At 41.3% G+C, this 21,875-nt stretch overlaps 1 non-coding gene and 1 pseudogene across 1 annotated transcript; one reads left to right on the forward strand and one right to left on the reverse strand.

The window, feature by feature from the left end:
- Window positions 1-11,669: 11,669 nt before the first annotated feature.
- The window catches only part of LOC121011352 (methyl-CpG-binding domain protein 4-like), a 30,114-nt pseudogene continuing 19,908 nt past the window's right edge, over window positions 11,670-21,875 (forward strand).
- Window positions 17,738-17,845, reverse strand: LOC121011653 (U6 spliceosomal RNA). Its single transcript, XR_005781684.1, has one exon. It is a non-coding gene; the product is annotated as a U6 spliceosomal RNA (small nuclear RNA).

The following is a 21,875-nucleotide window of genomic DNA, read 5'->3' on the forward strand; positions in this document are numbered from 1 at the left end:
TTTGGAAGAGGGGGGCATTCCAACAAAAGGACAAATATTGTTTGATTGCACTTGTATGAGGTACCTGGAATAGCCAAATTCACAGAGACAGAAAGTAGCATGGTGGTTACCAGGGGCTGGTGGCAGGGGTCGTGGGGAGTTATTGTTTAATGAGTACAGAGTTTTCAGTTTGGGGAGAGGTGGTGGTGATGGTTGTACAACAGTCTGAATACACTCAAAGCCACCAAACTATACATTTAAAAATGGTGAAATTGGTCAATTTTGTGTTATGTATACTTTATCACAACAAAAGCTTTTTTAAAGAAAGGAAATAATTGAGACTTCTATCTTCACTGCATTTAATTCTATTACAATTGAGCGTCAGAGGAAAAGTAGCTCCTTTAAAATGCTACGGAAGGGGGGGTGCCTGGGTGGCTCGGTCCGTTAAGCGTCCCACTTCGGCTTCGGCCATAATCTCTCGGTTTGTGAGTTCAAGCCCTACATGGAGCTTGCTTCGGGCTCTCTGCTGTCAGTGCAGAGCCTGCTTCGGATCCTCTGCCTCCTCCCCACTTGCCTTCTCTCTCTCTCTCTCTCTTTCTCTCTCTCTCTCTCTCAAAAATAATACATAAACATTTTTTTAAAAAAATGCTATGGAAGGTGGGGTTTTAATTCTGGAAATGACAGTATCTTGTATTGGACCCACTTACTTGTTTATAACGATTACTAACCCTAGAAGAAAAACATTTTTTAATGTTATTGCTTGAAGGCACTGGTAAACAATCTAGAGCAGGCAGGAATTGAAGGGAACATGAGTCTTGTAAGAAGGGAAGGAAATAGGTTTAGTGCCAATTTATTAGGCTTTTCCTCTGAGGACATTCCGCCTTTCAGCAACACACGGCACCTTGTAGAGTAGGGTTAAGATATAAAGAGGTGGTTTTAGTAGCTGAAGAGACTGAGCTTAGATTTTGTGGCTGTCAAAACAGTTGGGAATTGAGGGGTAACCTCCCAGGAAGGAGAGAGTCATACTACAAAATGTGCATATAAATTCCCACAAATCTCTGGCTGACTCTTAAAGGGAACATGCACAGGGCAGGACCTCAGGGACCCCAGTGAAAGTTTTAGGTAGAATTTTAGGCAGATATTTCTGTACTAGTTTGAAGTTCAAGTCCTGACAAGTAGGAAGGGCTCGAGGAACTCCCAAATCTTTTTATAGAAAACCAAAAGTAAGCCCAGAGTTGAGTTTATCAGAAATCAAAGACATCCTTGGGGTGGCCTAATGGCAGACTGGATACAAGAGAGGCAAGTTGAAGACAAGTCAGTAGAAATTATTCAAATGAAGATTTGAATAGGGAGAAAATGATTGAGGAAGATGAGTAAGAGTCTCTGTGACTTTTGGGAAAATATCAAAATGGTCTATTAGATGTGCATTTGGAGTCCCAAAAGGAGAGGAAAAAAAGAATGGGGTAGAAAAAAATATTCCAAATACCAGTGTTCAAAATTCCCCAAATCCGGTGAGGTACATCAACCCCAGGTCCAAGACTGAAAAGAGAATCTGTAACACAGCTTCATAGCCGCTTTTGTTTTGTTTTGTTTTGTTTTGTTTCCCTGAAGTGTATGTATAGATGTAAAGTTTGCAGAGAGGGGAGACTTAGTCCATGGGCAGCCACAAGATGGGACATGAAGTTAAAATCCAATGACTTCTAGGCCCACGGTTAGCTTGATGTAAAGGAATGCAGAAGGCCAGCCCCTCTGTGATGGAGCTTCAATAACCAGGGCACAATAGGCCAGGAAACAATGACAATGCTTATTCCCGTATCTGTGGGCTTTGTAAGTATCTCTCCCAGGGTACCAGGGCCACGGCAAGGGTGAAGCAAGGCAGGTACCTAACACGCAAAATTTAAGAAGGCCCTCATTCCCAAGATAGAGTTCCAATAAAGAGACAGAGGGCTGCTCCAGCACATGATCTGTTCGGATGACATCTGTCAAAGGAACACAATGCCACCACAGCATTAGGGATCATAATCCCATGAACAGCCTTGGCATGCCGTGAAATGATACCGACCAGCCCATTAAGGTACTGCTAATAAAGCATTTATCATTTGATCTTCCTATGACTTGCATTGCAGAGCAGAGAACCAGCATTATCATGCTCCTCTCTTTACAGTGGGAAGAAAACTAAGGGCCAGAGAAGGTGGTGGTTTTGACCTCAGGGGGTCAATGGCTGAGCCAAAACCAGCACTTGAGGCTTTTCAGTCCAAACCTCAGCTCTTTCTATTGCAGCTAGAAGAGAAGGGAATCCACTCAATAACTGATTCAGCCCTATATGTTTGTGTGCAAAATTCCCGTGTTTGTTCTGTCTCGTATCTTGCCTAATTATGTGTTTTGACAGTGACTTGAGTTATTGAGGGTATAAATAAGTAAATTATGATAAGTATAGGCATAACTATTGGCAAATAAAAATGATAGAGTAACTCATCAATATAGTATTGCAAAGCACTTTCATAAAAATGGCCCTCTCCTGGCGATTCAAAGCATCATAAAGAGAAAACAAATTACAGTGGAACAACTTTTAGAGTTTATAGAACACGATTTTAGGACAAAAGTAAAAAAATAGAGCAAAATAATGAAAAGAAGAGTAAACTATATAACAGCAAATTATATGTTACTAGAGTCTAGTAATTATGTAAATTACATAGCAGTATATTCTTAGATTTAGATGTTATTGGATGCCTTGCCAAAAGTATTACTTTATTGAAAATGATACTTAGACCAATACTCATCACTTACCTCTAAAAAAGTTAGAAGTACTTCATGGGGTAACATTTTAGAGAATTGATCGTCTTTCCCAATACACTGCACTGCTTACAAGATCTGGGCACCATACTGGTGTTTGCGTAGGTAGCTAGTTGGAGTTTCAAAGTCTCTTGGACAAGAGTATGCACTAGTGTTGGCAAGATGGCGACCCCCTACAACGTCTTCTGGGTTTGGAGTGTTCTGAGTGACGGAAATGTGACTTATAGGCTCTGCGGTGAGCACAGAGGAAGTGGTGGCAGTGTGGTGATGGCAGAGGTGGCGGTAGTCATGGTGACGGTGGCAGTCATGGTGGTGGCAGCGGGGGTCATGATGAGGGTGACAGTGATGGCGGTGATGATCGTGGTGATGGTGATGGTGGTGGCAGCGGTGGTGACGACAGAGGTGGTAGTCATCATGGTAGGGATAGTATGTTAAATGAATGATAAAGGAGACAAAAAGCAACCTTCAGAGGTCTTACATCTGCCACAAAGGAATGTGTTGTTCAAACATCAAGAGGTTCAAAGAAAGTAGTTAGATAAACTAGAAAGAAAAGACGTTCCAGAAGTATCTGATAGGAGGAATGAGGAACTGGCCAGTTGGTGTCATCCTTGTTCTGTCACTGAGAACATGAGCACTGAGCGTGGGGCCTGCGGCCAAGCCGAGGAGCTGAAGGCGAGGGAGGCTGCGCGGCATTGCCACAGGTCTCTCCAGACTCTCCCGGAGTGATGTGGAGATAGGAGCCAGCTCGCAGATTCCCTTTGCAGATGAGCGCCTGTGGGGACCCGTTCAGCTGGCTGAGGCTGTTCTGAGAAGTGTTTGTGCTTTTGCACAGGTTGCCCCTTGCATTCTGGGGCAAGGGCAAAATATAAATGGAGACCACATACCATATGTCTGAATGTTTAAAAGTTATAATTCAAGCAACAAATGGTTGAATAAAATATGCTAAGTGCTTTTTTCTCTGGACAAAGTATACCTTCAGACCAAGCTGAAGGCCAGGTTCAAATGTAGACTTTTAGACTCCTTGGAGTCCCACACTGGAACGTGGGAAGTGGAAGAGAGGCCCACACAGGCCAGTCCTGTGTAGGGGGCATGAGGCTGTTGGGGCATGGCATTGTGGATCTTTGGGTAGCCACGGCATGGATTAGAAAATTGGTTAGTAAGCTATGCTCCTGGGCCAAATCGAGGCCCTCTGTCTGATTTTGTAAATAAAATGCTATTGGAATCCCAGCCACACTTCTTCATTTACATATCATCTGTGGCTGCTTTCTTGTTACACAATGGCACAGCTGAGGAGTTAGAGCAGACATCTTCAGGGCTACAAAGCCTAAAATATTTATTCTCTGTTCCTTTATTAGTTTTTTTCTAATGCTTATTTATTTGTTTTTGAGAAAGAGAGAGTGCACAAGGAGGGAAGGGACAGAAAGAGAGAGAGACACACAGAATCTGAAGCAGACTCCAGGCTCCGAGCTGTCAGCTCAGAGCCTGATGCGGGGCTTGAGCCCACAAACTGTGAGATCACGACCTGAGTTGAAGTCGGTTGCCTAACTGACTGAGCCATCCAGGTGCCCCTATCTTCTGTTCCTTTAAAGAAAAAGTTTGCTGACCTTTGGTCTGGAAGGAAGTGGGCAGGTTCCCATGGGCTTGCCTTCTTGACTCTAGACTTGGGAGATGCAGGTAGAGGAGGGCCAGAGTGGATTTCCTGAAAGTGTGGGGCCCCAAACCTGGATCTGAGCATGAGGGAGCAAGACCTATACTCTTCAAACTTCCTGTGCCATGAAAGACAAACAAACAAACAAACGAACAAACAAAAAAGGGGCTAAGGAGCTATTCCCAGCTAAAGAGGAATAGAAGTACAAGACAAACACAAGCAATGGGATGACTAAAAGATGGGATCTGGGACCAGGAAAACATATGCTCTGAAGTACAATATTGGAAAAATCGGTGAAATTTTCATAGGTCTGTCAATTAGGTAATAGCTTTGTATTAATGTGATTTCCCACCTTGAGTGTTATACTGTGGTTATGCAAGTAGATGTCTTGTTTTTAGAATATTCACAATAAAGTATTTAAGAGTAAAGGGATATGATGGCTGCAACTTGCTCCCAAATAATAATAATAATAATAATAATAATAATAATAATAATAAAAAAATAATAGTAATAATAAATGTAGAGGGAAAATAAAAATAAAATAAAGCAAACGTGGCAAAATGTTAGCAGTGAATCCCTGTGAAGTCTTTCTAGGAGTTCTTCAGCCACTGAACCCCTTTCCCTCACTATTATATTCATTATAATTCAACAAATTATAACAAATTACAAATGAAAAGGAAATGAATACGGTTAAGGAAAGGAAACGGAAAAAAAAAGTCACTTGGGTGGCTGATGTAATTACCTATGCAAGGCCCATCAGGGGTGATGTTAGGCTGACTCAGGCTCACAAGGTGACCATGGGCCACGCTCAACTTATTAAGAAGGATACAGGGCAAGAACTGCAGTAGTCAGCAGGGAAGATCTGGAACTCTTTCCAGTGAGTGTGCCTGTCATAGTTCACTCAGTAGGTGCAAGGAGGTGAGGTGCACATCTGGCCTTTACCAGAGCAGCTCTGATTTCAATGTGCATGCCTCCCGAGAGGCAATCTCACAGTAATTCTGGAGGCATAGCTTCCAGGGCCTCTGCAAGGGACGTGCGCAGTTACAAGGGTTCCACACTCAGGAAACCCAAAACAGTGGTTTCCTTATCAGGTATTTATAAGTCTGTCAGTCCAGATGCAATTTACCAATGATCATTTTTACTGTAAGCAACGTTGTCTAGCAACGTAGTTGACGCATACTCTCAGGAAAAGAAACCTAGGATCAGATTCTCATGCAGAAGTGTTTTGTTAAACCTTTGCCAGTCATTTACCCCCATGAGTTTGTTGAACACTTTTAACGAAGAAAAGGACAAGTAGGCACATCTTTTGATCACCAGAATTTATATTACCCAGGGGGGTAAGGATGTCCCCTCCATATCTTATGCAACTGGACTGGTCTTTGGCCATCTGTCCTTACAGGACCTACAGTACCCTTTTTATTCTGGGAATTCTAGGAATTTTACATCAGACAATATTACATGCTAGTTTGTAACAAACAACATACTACAGTGAAATTTATTTAAACTTTTTAGAAAAATCATCTCCCCACACCATATGCTGTTAAATCAAGAATTTTATCTAGTCTGAAAGTACAGCGTGGGTCCTTAAAATAACCAATTGTGGCTTTAAAAAAATGTCTGAACTGTAGAAAATATTTTCATTCCCATCTATTTTCACTAGGTGGCAGCAGAGGACACTGGTCGGGCTCTAGTGTGGCACTAAATTCACTCAAGGCCTCAGTCCATAGTTTTTGTCAGACTTTGGGGTTGACCTGGGGTTACCCCTTTCGACACACAGAGAACTTTCTTCCATTGGTGACGCCAGTCCTGTTGTTACTGTAGTCCTGCTTGCTCCTGCTGGACACCACTCAGCCATGTGTCTTTCGCCCTTTGCTCCCTTGTGTGCTCTCGAACATTCCTCCATGCAGATAAAAGTTTGAATGGAGTTGGAGTCAACTTGGAGGTAACACCTAGTTTATCACAAGTATGGGGTCTTCAAGTTCATTCTCTTGTCTTCGTGGTCCCCCTCAACACCCACCCAGCCAGACATGAATCCATCTCCATAGCCGCCCTTTCTGGCCAGGTTTCCGGGTTTCTGGCCAGGTCCCTTTCGTGGACAATGAACAGTTTCTCCTCTCTGTATGAATTTGGTTTTACTCCAACCTGCAACTGCCCCACAGGGATTTGTCCTCTGTCATATGTCTCAGAGTTTTCTACATCAGAGAAGGGGTAAAAGTACTTTTTCACCCAGACACTCAGTGCTTTGTTAGCATTTCCTTTCCAATTCCTTTATCTTGTAGTCCATCGGTTGAAGTAAATTGAGCATTTGAGGGTCTTAGCCTACTGTTGCCATTACCCTGTGATGCCCATGGGTAGGTCTTCTTAGATTCCGCCTAACTTTCAGACTCCTAAGGCTAATGGAGGTCACACACGACACTATTCAGAAAATATAGGAGACTATTCAGAAAATATAGGAGACTATTCAGAAAATATAGGACAGGAACCTCACATGCCACCAAGGCAGTGTCAGATATTTCCAGCCGTGGGAATCTTTGAAGCAGTTCACTCAGCAGATGGCTCAGGAGCAAGAAGACAAGATCTACATTGGGCAGGTGTACAAGTTGCCCTGATTTCATGCCCCCTAGCAAACAATATCTCTGGAAACAACTTTAAGGCATGGCCTTCAGGGTCCCCACAGGGGACTTGCAGGTTAGAAAAGGACCCCCAAGGCTACAGTGACTCCAAGTCCAGATAAAAGTTACAAACCAAGCAATGTTGCCAAGTAACATAGTTGACACATACCATCTTTACCTGTTTCCAAGAAAACGTAGAAAATTAACCAAAAATCAGACTCTCATATAATGGAGAAAAGATTTGATACTTTATACCTGGAAGTTAAAAAAGTCCAATGAAGAAAAACTATAATACTTTGTTCAATGAAAATGAAGAAGCTCATCAAAGTGGCCAGATCTATCTATCCATCATCCATCCATCCATCCATCCATCCATCCATCTATTATCTATCTATCTAGCTGGATATTTTTTATTTGAGAAAGAGAGAAAAAGGGAATGGAGTGGCAGAGGGAGGGAGAGAGAATCCCAAGCAGGCTCCCCCGAGTATGGAGCCTGACGTAGGGCCCAATCCCATGACCCCGGGACCATGACCTGAGCTGAAATCAAGAGTCAGATGCTCTATCACTTAGCCACCCAGGTGCCCCAGATACATAATTTTTAAAAGCCTTTTCATGTACCATCAATGATTACAGAATGTAATAGGATAAATATTTCTTATATAATAGCAGCAGAAATAATAATTACTTAATACATATCATGTACATAATAATAATATACCAAAAATATTCAAGCATTACCTGAAAAATACCTTAAAACTTGACTGAATTCCTGAATAAATGAACCATGTTAATTGGATGGAAAGAGTCAATATTGTAGAGATTTAAGTGCTCTCCAAATAAAGTACAGATATGGCATAATTCCAATGAAAATCCTAACAGGTTTTTTCTGAGGAATTTGAAAAATTGATCCCAAAGTTCATCTGGAAGCATACATGTGCAGGAAATTTTTGAAAGAAAAACAGGCTTATTTTGCAGACATCAAACCTCCTAGGAAGTTATAGCATTAAGAGTGCAACTTTGGCTCAGAAATAGATACATATCAGTAGAATTGCATTATGTTCAGAAACCAATACTTTATTTAGTTGTCTTTTATGTTAATAAAACATATGTACATAAAACAAATAAATCTTATGTGTAGAGCACAGTGTATTTTCACATGTGTATATCTCTGTTTAGCCACCACACAAAGATACAGATCATTTCCGGTACCCCAATAAGTTTGCTTGTACTTGTCCCAGTGGTTATCAGTCCCCACCCCCAACAAAAATAACCATGGGTTAGTCTGGCCTCTTTATGAAATTCATATAAATAGAATCATACAGATGTAATGTTTTGTGGCTAGGTTGTTTTGATTGGCATTATATTTGTGATATTCATCCATATGCTTGCATGCAGCAGTGGTTTGTTCTTCTTCATTATTGTATTCCACAGCATACGGTAGTATTTCAATTTATGAGTAAAACAAAATATGGTTGCGCATTCTATTGTTGATGGAATTGGGCTTGTTTCTAGTTTCAGCCATTAGAAATAAAGCTTCCATGAACATTCCTCTACATGTCTTTCTCTGGACATAAGCATTCATTTGTATTGGGCATATATCCAGAAATGGAGCTACTAGGTCATAGGGCATATATGTATATTTAGCTTTAATAATGCTTCCAGGGGCGCCTGGGTGGCGCAGTCGGTTAAGCGTCCGACTTCAGCCAGGTCACGATCTCGCGGTCCGTGATTTCGAGCCCCGCGTCAGGCTCTGGGCTGATGGCTCAGAGCCTGGAGCCTGTTTCCGATTCTGTGTCTCCCTCTCTCTCTGCCCCTCCCCCGTTCATGCTCTGTCTCTCTCTGTCCCAAAAATAAATAAACGTTGAAAAAAAAAATAATGCTTCCAGTTTTCCAGACAGGTTGCAGTATGGTGGGAGGTTGAGAGTTTTGATTTATAGTGGTAAATCAATTGTGGTTTTAATTTGCATTTTCTTGTTGACCTAATGATGTTGAATGCCTTTTCATCTGCTTGGATCTTCATCCATTTGGATCTTCTTCTTTGTGAAGGTCAGTGCAAGTCTTCTGCCTTTCCCCTTCCCTAAAATTAATCCAGAGATTTTCTTATTAATTTATAGGAGCCCTTTGTCAGATATATGTTTTACAAACATCTTCTGCTGGCCTGTCACTTACCTTTTCACTCTCTTAATGGTGTGTTTTGATGAGTAGAAATTTTATTAACTGATGTAGAAGTTAAGCTTATTTAATTTATAAATTAAATTGAATTAATGTATCAGTCTTCTATGGTTACGGCTATTTGTGTCCCATGAAGGAAATATTTGCCTGCTGTTACCCATTAACATGGTCTCTTATCTTTCATCTCTTACCTTTCATATGCTTCTCAAATTGATTTTTGTGTATGGTGTGTGGTGGAGGCCAAGGTTCATGTTTTTTTTTATTAAAATTTTTTTATATGTATTGATTTTTTGAGAGAGAGAGAGAGAGAGAGAGCACATGCACACGAACAAGAAGGGGACAGAGGATCTGAAGAGGGCTCTGTGCTGACAGCAGATGGCCTGATGTAGGCTCTAACCCACAAACTTCGAGATCATGACCTGGACCGAAGTTGGATGCTTAACCGACTGAGCCACCCAGGTACCCTTCATGTTTCCTTATATAAATATTCAACTGACCTAGCCATATTTACATTGAAAAGACTACCCATTCCCCATTAAATGCTACTGGAGGTTCTAGCTAGTGCAGTAAGGTAAGAAAAAGAAGTAAAAGTCATCCAGGTTAGAAAGGAAGAACAAAATGGTCATTATTCATTGATGAAATGACTGTCCATATAGAAAATCTTTTGGTATGTATAAAAAACTACCTAAACTAATAAGTGAGTGTACTAAGTTTTCAGGATACAAGATAAGTATACAAAAATCATTTGTATTTCTATATATTAGCAATAAACTATTAAAAATATAAAAATAATACCATTTATAATAACACTAGAACTATGAAAACTTAGAGATAAATCTGTCAAAAGATACGCAAGGCCTATACACTGAAAAATACAAACATTTCTGAGAGAAATTACAGAATACCTGTGTACATGGAGATGTATACCATATTCATAGATTGGAAGACTCAATATTTTTAAGGTTTGATGTAGATTGATCTATAGATCCCTTACAATTCCAGTCAAAATCTCAGCAGGCTTTGTTTTTTGTTTTTGTTGAAACTGACAAACTGATTCTAAAATTCATTTGGAAATGCAAAGCATATAGCAAAGACCACTTTGAGAAAAAAGAACAAAGTTGGAGGATTTAAATTATCTGATTTTAAGCTTATTATAAAGCTATGGTAATCAGGACTATGTGGTATCAATGTCATGATAGATAAATCAATGAATAGAATAGATTCCATAAATAAGCCCACATTTATATAATCAACTGATTTCCCACTAAGTGGCAAAGGCAGTTCAATGGAGAAAATATAATCTTTTCAACAAATGGCTGAAAAAAATGGATAGCTATAGCAAAAAATTAACTTTAACTCATCGCTTGCAATATATATAAAAATTAATGTAGCATAGATCATCATCATAAGTTTAAATTTTAGAACTATGAAACTTATAGAGAAAAAGTAGACAAAATCTGTAGGACCTTGGGTTAGGCAAAGATTTCTTAGATATGACACTAAAAACAAATAAAAATAGCTAAGTTAAACTTTGTCAAAAATAAGAATCTCTGCTTTTGAAACATGCTTTTAAGTCAATGAAAAGATTCCAGCCACAGATTGGAAGAAAATATTCACAAATCACATATCTGAAAAGACACATCCATAGTATGTAAAAAACTTGAAACACTTATTAGTAAGAGAATGAGAAACCCAATTTTTAAAAATGGGCAAAAGATTTGAATTGACACTTTACTAAAAAAATACATGGATGACATATGCTTATGAAAGGATGTTCAACTTCATTAGTCATTAGACAAAAGCAAATTAACCTACACGAGATCTTTTAGATCTCTAGAATGTGTTTCAGATATTTAGAATGTCCAATAAGTTTTGGTGAGAATATGGAGAATCTAGAACTTTCACTCACTGTTGGTGGGAATGTAAAGTGGAACAACCACTTTGAAAAACAATTTGTCAGTTTTCTTAAAAAGTTAAATATAGATCTATCATAATGAGAGCCATTCACTCGTAGGTATTAATTGAAACAAAAGCGTATGCCCATACAAAGGCTTGCACAACTATGTCGATAGCTTCGATATAGCCAGAAACTGGAAACAACCTAAAAGTCCAACAACGTGTGAATGGATAAACACATGGTGCAATATCCACATAATGGACTACTACTCAGTAATAAAAAAGGAATGAACTATTGATACACTCAGCAACATGGATGAATCCAGAAATGATTAAGCTGGATTTCTAACCCCCTCCAAAGCACATAGTATATGATTACGTTTATATACAACTCCATAAAGTGCAAACTAATCTATAGTGACCAAAAGCAGATCTATGGTTATGTAAGGAATAGTTACAGTAGACTGCCTGTCAAGAGGGATTACCAACGGGCCGAAGGAAATTTTTGGGGGTGAGGGCTATGTTCACTCTTGATTGGGGTTTGAGGACTGAGAAGGCCGGACACTCAGATGGCCGGCACAGGTGATGAGGACGTGGCTAAGGCTAGAGCAGCGCAACAAGCAACTTGCCAGCGCACCAACCACCAGGCCATCGCTACCTCCCAGCCTGCCCCGCGTTATCAGGCGCAGGCGCAGAGAGGTGGGCGGAGGAAGGGTCTGGCCCCAAGGGCCTGTGGGTGTGATTTGGCTCTCAACCCCGCCCCGGCCGTGGCCACACCCCTCTCCCCGCCTCCTGGCTCGGGACGCCCCAGGCGAGGTGCTGCTGCGGTCGGTTGGGCAGCTTTTTGGTGGCAGGTGAGTGAGGTGCAGCGTCGGCGCCCCGCGTTATTTGCACCGGCTTGTCTGCCGGAGGGGAAGGCGGGAAGTTGTGGGTACAGAGTGGGTTGATCTTCCCCCGTTCCTCTGCTCTCTTAGGACAAGAGTCCTGTCGGGAGTGGGACGACTACCCAGGGGACGCTCCCTGCATCCTCGCGTGGGCTTCAGGGGCACTGTTGCAAAACAGATGCAGCACCTGAGTGGTTTTCTTCCTGGGAGGGGAGTTTTCGGTTTAAATACGGCTTCCTTCCCGAGCTTTCTTTAAAAATAAAAAGAAAGTCCTCAGCCCCGTCTAGTAATGAGAGTTCTTAGGGGCGGCCCCATTAGATGGCCAAAATAAAGGTGTGTTTTCGAAGTTTTTCGTGATGCAAAACAAAATAAAATATATTTTTATAAAAATATTGTTCTACTCAGTTTCATTTGTGAAGACCTCCTTAAAAGGTAATATATGCGTGCCAATATAGTATGTGAGTGCTTGAGGCAACTGAGGCACAGATAGGCAATTTTGCCTCCCAAAGATTTCACACCTATTGGCAGAGTCAAGATCAGAATCTCATTATTCTGGCTTCAGAGCTTGTGCTCTTGACTATATGATATTGCCCCCTGGCCCCTTTCTTGTCAAACTGTGGGTAGGTATTTACTTCAATTGCCTTTTTCTTTTCTAATTTTTTTTTTTTTTTTAAGAATAAAATGGCTAGATCCTGGATACTAATTTGCCTCACTAATAAGTGGGGCAAAAGTTACCCAGGGAGGGGTGCCTGGGTGGCTCAGTCTGTTAAGCCTCTGACTCTTGGTTTCAGCTCAAGTCACGATCTCAGGGTTCATGAGTTCAAGTGCCTAGTCCGGCTCCGCACTGTCCGTGAGAGCCTGCTTGGGATTCTGTCTCTCTCTCTCGCTCTCTCTCTGCCCCTCCCCCACTTGCTCTGTCTCTTATTAATTAATTAATTAATTAAACTTAAAAATTAAAAATAACATAAAAAAAAAGTTACCCAGGATAATCTGATGTGTCCCATTCATACCTGAACTTGAATGACATCAGTTAGGAAATTGTTATTTTACTCATAATCAAGTTATGAAAAACATATTTATGACTCAAAACACTCCTTGTTTCATTTTAGTCTCAAAGTAATGGAATCTATATGGGAGAACACCTGCAGTTTTATGATAATTTCCATTCTTTAGAGATACAGTGTCTCCCCTTAATGAGGAGGGCCATCTTCACTTCTGCTGGCCCCTCAGTCCTCTCCTGGGCTGCACAGTAGCTGCTAGTCAGCTGAATAGACTCAAAAACAGCCATGACTCACGAGTGCTTGGCAGACTGCTAATTTTTGTTTTCCTACCAGAGCAATTGTTAAACACACAGGAACAAGAATAAAAACTCAATAGATGACAAACCAAAGCACAGATTTCCCTTACAAAATGGCAGTGCAGCTTTTCTTCCGTGTAGGCAAAACATTTTAAGTGGACTTTAGAGGTTGTGGTTATGTGGCATCTCAGTGGTACATGTTCTGCATAAATAGATGTACAGTTTTACAGGTGACATTTCTCTTTCCTTCCTGTCTGGTCATTTAATGGTTTTGTAGTTGCCATCACATGTCCTCTGTCTGCCTCCAGCCCGGAATCAGATCTTATGATACTTGGCTGCCCTTGTTCTGTGATCATATTGGGGAATCTTGGATCCAGCTTGGGTTGAGTCCTCTGTTCTTCACCTCCCCAGACCCACAGCCTTCTGTGAAGACAGGGCACCCAGCCCCAATTGGCAGCTGTCTTTTTCAGCTTCCTTTTTTTTTTTTTTTTTTTTGTTTCAGTCTGCAGAATTTTTTTTTCATAATTTAACTTTATTTTTTATTTTTATTTTTATTTATTTATTTATTTTTAATTTACATCCAAATTAGTTAGTATAAGTGAAGCAGTGATTTCAGGAGTAGATTCCTTAATGCCCCTTACCCATTTAGCCCATCCCCCCACACACACAACCCCTCCAGCAACCCTCAGTTTGTTCTCCATATTTATGAGTCTCTTTTGTTTTGTCCCCCTCCCTGTTTTTATATTATTTTTGTTTTTCTTCCCTTATGTTCATCTGTTTTGTCTCTTAGAGTCCTCATATGAGTGAGCTCATATGATTTTTGTCTTTCTCTGACTAATTTCACTTAGCATAATACCCTCCAGTTCCATCCACGTAGTTGCAAATGGCAAGATTTCCTTCTTTTTGATTGCCGAGTAATACTCCATTGTATATATATACCACATCTTCTTTATCCATTCATCCATCGATGGACATTTGGGCTCTTTCCATACTTTGGCTATTGTCGATACTGCTGCTATAAACATGGAGGTGCATGTGTCCCTTCGAAACAGCACACCTATATCCCTGGGTAAATACCTAGTAGTGCAATTGCTGGGTCGTAGGGTAGTTCTATTTTTAGTTTTTTGAGGACCCTCCATACTGTTTTCCAGAGTGGCTGCACCAGCTTGCATTCCCGCCAACAATGCAAAAGAGCTCCTCTTTCTCCGCATCCTCGCCAACATCTGTTGTTGCCTGAGTTGTTCATGTTAGCCATTCTGACAGGTGTGAGGTGGTATCTCATTGTGGTTTTGATTTGTATTTCCCTGATGATGAGTGATGTTGAGCATTTTTTTCAGCTTCTTTTTAAGAAAAAGAGCTTTCTTGCAGAAAGCAAGACTCCTTTGTCCCAAAGGAACTGAATTCCTGGTTGTCAGTGCTGGGACCTGTCCCTAATCCAGTAGACCTGGGGCTGCCCTCTTGCCACCACTGTGTATATCTGTACCTTGTCCACTGAGATGATTTTCTTATTCTTGAGCCTAACTGGCTTACTGTTTTTCTCTTTTTATATTTTATCACTCACTCTAGGCTCTCAGAGGAGAGGAACTGTCCGTTTTGTTCATCACTGTATCTTTAGCATTCAGAATGGAACCTGACACATGGTAGGTATCCAGTAAATATTCATTGAATAAATAGATGAACAAAATGCTTTGTTTTGAAAAAGGATGTGTTAAAGTGTAAACTTAGGAGTCATCCAGAAGTGGAATTTGACATGTTCTCCTGGATATGCATTGTGAAGAGCAAAATATGGCAGTGTTCCAATATTAATCTCTAGTTGTCTTCGTCTCTCATTTAAAACCACATGCAAACTTTCTAGTCTTATCTTTGTTTCATATCAAATAGCTTTACTTTATAATTTCGTCAAGACATGAAAAGAATAATTAGATCATTTTCATTAGCAACATATTTCTGTAGAATGGAGAATTCTATTTAAAGCTGCTAATTTTATCAGGTCTTTATTGTACTAGTTATCAATTTCTGGGTAACAAATTACCCCACAGCTCAGTGAGTTAAAACAACAATCATTTTCTCATAGTTTTGTGGGACAGGAATTCAGACAGAACACAGTAAGGAAGATTTATTTATACTTATTTTTATGTGAGACCTCATCTGGGGGCTGGCTGGGCATGTCTGTCCTCTCTTGCGGTCTCAGGACCTCCCTACGTGTGTCTCCAGCAAGGGGGCCTTAGGGTAGTTGGAATTCTTACATGGTGGCTGACGGCTCCAAGAGAGGCTGTTTCAAGACTCAAGAAACGGAAGCTGCTTGTTTCTTAAGTTCCGGGACTATGACTGGCATAGCATCACTCTTGTATTCTGCTGGTCAGAGCAGTTAGAGAACTTGGCCAAATTTAAGGGACAGTGACACCTCTAATGGTAGCAGTACCACTTTCTGGCCATCTTTAGTCCAACACATTGACTATAGAAAAAAATATCTTTGTTACAAGGCATCTCATAACCTGCCATGCTCTGGACCTTTCTTTTGTAAATAGCATCCCCAACAAAAGCAGTTCAATTTTGCTCAAACATATTTAATGAGGTGAAAGTAAGCCTTTGGTTTGATCTTAAACCAGCCGCTAATGCCAGCTTTGAGATCAAGTGAATCATAAAAATGGACAGTTGATTTGACCACTAAGAGCCCTCATTTTATAGCTAATCTTTTTGAAGTTTGTACAGAACCTCAGTTAAAGCTACAGTTATGGTGATACCCAGAGAAAGTGGGAATCTCCGGGATGCTGAAAATCCAAACCATGCATGATGCCAATGTGTTGGATGTAAATCCTCCAAGTTGCATTTGAAGTAGAGAAAACCAGCTAAGAGGCAACAGCTGTAATCTGTGGAGAGGAGACGTGGTCCTGACATTATAACAAGGCAGCTAGTTAGCAGCAGTGGGTGCTGTTGAGGCTGAATGGACAGGACTTTTGGTGTGGGAGAGGAAGGGACTATCTGGTACCTCCACACGTTGAGTCTTGGTGGCTGGAGATGGGGACTCCTCTCCCTGAGGCAGGGAGGGAGGATGAGCATGTGTTACTGAACTGAGATGATTATGAAGTCCAAGATATCCCACTTGAACCGGAAACATGAACGCATAATTCGCAGATAGGAAACCAGAATGGTCAGGCCTCTGTTTGGGGACTAGATGACTTCATTTTTTAAAAATTTTATTTATTTTTGAGACAGAGAGAGAGCACGCACAAGTGGGGGAGGGACAGAGAGAGTGAGGGAGACACAGAATCCGAAGCAGGCTGTAGGCTCTGAGCTGTCAGCACAGAGCCCAACATGGGGCTTGAACCCATGAACCGTGAGATGATGACCTGAGCCGAAGTCTGACGGTTAACTGACTGAGCCACCCAGACGCCCCAGGGACTAGATGACTTCAGACATTACATTCCCTGGGTGTGTTCCTAGACTAGACCAGGTAGCACTTGGCCTATTGTTCTGCTAGGAGTTTAGATATTCTTTTACAGGTAGCATAAATCTATCAAAGAGTGTTTAATGAGGGAGTGAATTTTAGGAAGGGTTATGAATTTTAGGAAGGTCACTCTTTTGGCATTGTAGAGAAATAATTAAGAAATGGTAAGTCCAGTTATAAATCTATTTCGCCAGTCCAGGGGTGTGAACTAAGCCTGGGTCATTAGTAGTGAATATGAAGGGGCAGATTTGAGAGCATGAAGCTCTAAAGGGTTTGGTAATAGAGCAGATGAAGAGGAAGAGGGAAGTCTAGAATGGGTTGGACTTGAAGACTATTAAATGAATGGTGATGTGCTAACTAAGATAAAAAATAGGAGGAAAAGGGAAAGAAGAACGAGGCTTGATTATTTATGTTAATCAGGGTATAATTTACATATAGTGAAATGCATAGATCTCAAGCGTACAGTTCAACCGATTGGACAAATGCATGTATCTGTGTAAGTCATAGCTCTGTCAAGATATAAGACATTTCCATCACCCCCAAAGAGTTTCCTGTTGCCTCTTCCCAGTGAGTCCCCTGTCTGGAAGCAACCGTTCCTCTGATTTCTCTCATCAAAGGTATGAGTTTTGCCCATACCTTCTAGGTACTACTCTGTGTCTCGCTTTTCTCACTGAGTGTAACGTTGCTGAGATCGCTCTGTTTTTATGTGTATCAGTAATTCATTCCACTTTGTTGCTGGGTAGTTTTCTCTTACGTGATTATGCTACGGTTTATCTCTTTGCCTATGGACACCGGGGCCATTTTGAATTTTGTCACTGATATAAATAAAACTCCTATGAACATTCTCGTACAAGGCTTTCCATCGACATACGTTTTTATTTTTCCTTGGATAAATACCTAGGAGCGGGATTGCTGAGTTTTAAGTTAAGAAAGTGCCTAGGAGTGTTTGTGTGCCGTTTTACACTCTACCAGCAGAATGTCAGAGTTCTGGTTGTTTCTCATATTCACCAACGCTTGGTGTTGTGGGTCTTTTTGCATATCATCCCTGCAACAGGGGCCATGCTGCTCTTTTCTGTATTGTTCCAGTTTTAGCACATGTGCTGCCGAGGCGAGCACGTCAGCCTTCTTCATATTAACTATTCTGATGGGTGTATGGAGGTATCTCATTGTGGTTAATTTGCATTCTGCTGATGATTTATGATGTTGAGACCATTTTCATGTGCTCACTGGCCTTTCATATGTTTTTTGTTAATTGTCTATTCAAGCCCTTTATTACTAACTTGTAGAAGCCCTTTTTGTATCCTAGATACAAATCTTTTGTCAGATACATATATGTACTGAGAATATTAACTCCAAACTGCAGCTTTCCAATTAATATTCTTTTAAAAAATATTTTTAATCTGGGGCGCCTGGGTGGCTCGGTTGGTTAAGCGTCCGACCACTTCACTCAGGTCATGGTCTCATGGTTTGTGGGTTCAGGCCCCACACGGGGCTCTGTGCTGACAGCTCAGAGCCTGGAGCCTGCTTCGGATTCTGTGTCTCCCTCTCTCTCTGCCCCTTCCCTGCTCATGCTCTGTCTCTCTCTGTCTCAAAAATGAATAAACACTAAAAAAAAAAAATTAATTTTAGAGAGGGGGGTGGTGTAGAGAGAGACAGGGAGAGAATCCCAAGCAGGCTCCACACTCCGTGCAGAGCCTGACGTGGGGCTCAGTCCCATAACCCTGAGATCATGGCCTGAGCCAAAATCAAGAGTCAGACACTCAACCAACTGAGCCACCCAGGCACCCACTTAGTAGTATTTAGGCACCCCGGCAATTAATATTCTTAGTAGAGTATTAAATCCTGTGTCCTGGGAAGGTGATTGTAAGTGGATAAACTCTCCCTTCTTCAATTTATATATTCTAGTCCTCTTGATCAAACAAACACTCTAGAATCCAATCTTATAGGTGCTCTCCTGGCTTTTGCTGGCACATGCTAGCTCCCTTTGGGGTACAGTCCCTTTCCTTCCTTATCAGGCCCTATGGGTTATATTGTGGGTCAATCCTAATTTTAAGATTCAGTCACCATTTGGAGATTAAACTCCTGGTGGTTAGGAAGGACAGGTCCTGAGGGTCCACATCCCTGCAGAGATTGGAGTGGGTGGGTGAGTGTTGTCTTGTGGGGGAGCAGCCTCTGTGTGATCTCCACAAGGGGGAGATGAGAGGTTAGCTCTTAATGGGAGGGGGTGAGCTCCTTCTGTAGGCTCAAAGGGCTCAGAGGAATCTGGGTATTCAAGTTTTTCAAGGACATCAATCCAGATAATTCATTCCATTTCTTCTCACTGGGCCCTGACCTAGGTGCAGCAGACCTCCTTCGTTGGGAATGTATCTTTCCGTGGAGTTTGGCTCCTGTGACCATTAAGTCTTGGGACTGGTCCCCGGCTCCTCTGCCTTCCCACAGAGCAGATGAGAGCCTGTTTGTTTACTCCTAAGGAGGCCGTGGTGGTTTTGAGATATGTCTACACGTTCTTTGATACTCTTCCCTTCAGGAGGTGGGGCCAAACTGAATAACCGGCTTGCCAGTTTCTCTTTTAAGTAAAAATGACATTCTATCAAAAGAGCGGCTAGGTCCGCTTAGAACTCAAATGATCACACACGTGCTTTTCCTCAAGATAACCATTGTACTTTAGTATGTCACAGAACTCCTTCCCGCATACCTCATACGTCATCTCATAGTATGTATTATATTAAAATGGTTTTTTAAAAGATTTGGTTTTTATTTTTTAAAAAATGTTTAGTTTTGAGAGAGAGAGAGAGAGAGAGAGAGAGAGAGAGAGGGAGAGAGCATGTGCGCGCATGTGTGCACACGCAGGGGAAGGACAGAGAGAGAATCCCAAGTAGGCTCCCTGCTGTCAGCTGGGAGGCCAGCATGGGGCTCACGAACCATTAGATCAAGACCTGAGCCTAAATCAGGAGTCAGTTGCTTGGGGCGCCCGGGTGACTCAGTTGGTTAGGACTCTGACTTTGGCTCAGGTCATGATCTTGTGGTTCATGAGTTCGAGCCCCACATAGGACTCTGTGCTGACAGCTCAGAGACTAGAGCCTGCTTTGGATTCTTTGTCTCCCTCTGTCTCTACCCCTCCCTCACCTTCTCTCTCTCTCTCTCTCTCTCTCTGTCTCAAAAAATGAATAAACATTAAAAAAAAAAAAGTCAGACACTTAACTGACTGAGCCACCCAGGCACCCCTTATATTAAAATGTTAAGAAGATTTATATTCAAGGGCAAGATTTAGGAGCATTAATAATATTTACTGCTTCATCAAGACAGGCGCCTCTTATATTAAAATGTTAAGAAGATGTATATTCAAGGGCAAGATTTAGGAACATTAATAATATTTACTGTTTCATCAAGAACATTCTTGATGAGTAAAACTGGGCCTGCCTCCCAGGCCCCATTGTGAGGGCAGGGCTGTGAAGAATACAATGACTCTGACAGTTTGGTGCTGCAGCCTTGATTTGTGCTAGGACATCAGCTCCCCTCTGGTCACATCTGCTCCCCTGCACCTGGGGGAGCAGATAACTGCTATCCTAACTTCTCATGTGCTAGATAAAGTTTTGCCTGCTTTTGAACTTCATATAAATGAAACCACAGAATACGTACTTTTTCGTGCCCAGCTTCTTTTGCTCAACATTATGTTTGTGAGATTCATATGTGTGTGTTGTTGCAGTTTATCCATTCTTATTACTATTTATAATTTCCTCGTATAAATCTTTGTCCCTTCTGTGACCATCGTTCCACTTGGGGTGAGCAAAGCATAATGTGTAGAGAAGGTGAATCACTATGTTGTGCACCTGCAACTAATGCAACATTGTATACCAACTATACTCAAATAAAAAAATTAAAGAATACATGCATGTTTCTGTTGGTATTTACCCAGGAGTAGAACGGCTAGGTTGTAAAACACGTGTAAATTCAGCTTCAGCAACTGCTGGTTGCTTTCCTATGATGTTCTTTTTTTTTCTTTTTGAAATAATAAAATTAGATTGGAGAAACAACTTTGATTTATGTATAACAAAATAAGAGCTGTGAAAATGTGTATTAGGTTGGGGAGGCAGTTTGGGGCTACATTGTTCAGAGCCTGAAAGCCATGTGAAGGTCAGGTGGGCTGGGAAGTACAATGAAGAAGGGGCTGGGTTTCAATCCTGGGTCCACTGCTTACACTCTATATCACCTCGGCCAAGTGACTTAACCTTCTTCAACCTTAGTTTCCTCATCTGTAAAATGGGGATAGTACTCACATACAAGGGTTGTTTTGAAGAGTAAATGAATAATGTATGAAAACTTTTTTTAATGTTTTGATTTATTTTTGAAAGTGCAAGTAGGGGAAGGACAGAGAGGGGGGCAGAGGATCCAAAGAGGGCTCTGTGCTGATGGCAGCGAGCTCAGTGTGGGGCTCTAACTCAGGAACTGTGAAATCATGATCTGAGCCGAAGTCCTATGCTCAACTGACCGAGCTACCCAGGTGCCCCTATGAACATTTCTTAGAAGAGGGCCTGGTACCTAAGACACCCCAAAAATATTATTTTCTTTCCTTTCATTAGTTTCTTACCTTTTATTTGAAGGTATTAGGAGATTGATAATATTTGAGCAGGAAGATATATCCTTAACTGTATATCCTTTAAAGTGTTTAAGAAAATAAAGGTAAGTCTGAGACTGAACCATTAGAGGCACAATCTTGTAGTTTTCTGCTGGTGGGTATATTTTATGCCAAGCACAGAAAGGGAGTGAGTATTTCTCAGCTTCTTTTTCAAGATGCAGAATACACAGACTCACCCGCATATTTACAGTGCTTTGAAGAGTAGAGACAACTCACTGCCCTCACCTGACAACAGAATCTATCACAGAGGATGAAGCCCTACAAGGTAAAGAGTAGAGACCAAGATGCAAATAATTGGTCTTTGTCTCAGCTGCAAAGACATGACCATTGCCATCACAGCCAAAAAAAAAAAAAAAAAAAAAAAGAAGAAAAGGCAAAAAGTAAAGGGATCTGAAGCCTCAAAGTCCAAGCACCTAACATTGTGAACGTTGATGTCGGGTACAAGAGAGGGTAGGGAACAGCATCGGGATCTTACGTTATACTCACAGATGTTGTAAAAGAATAAGCAGA

This window comes from Herpailurus yagouaroundi, unplaced genomic scaffold (assembly GCF_014898765.1).
Source record: "Herpailurus yagouaroundi ecotype Mexico unplaced genomic scaffold, PumYag 194, whole genome shotgun sequence".
Lineage (NCBI taxonomy): Eukaryota > Metazoa > Chordata > Mammalia > Carnivora > Felidae > Herpailurus > Herpailurus yagouaroundi.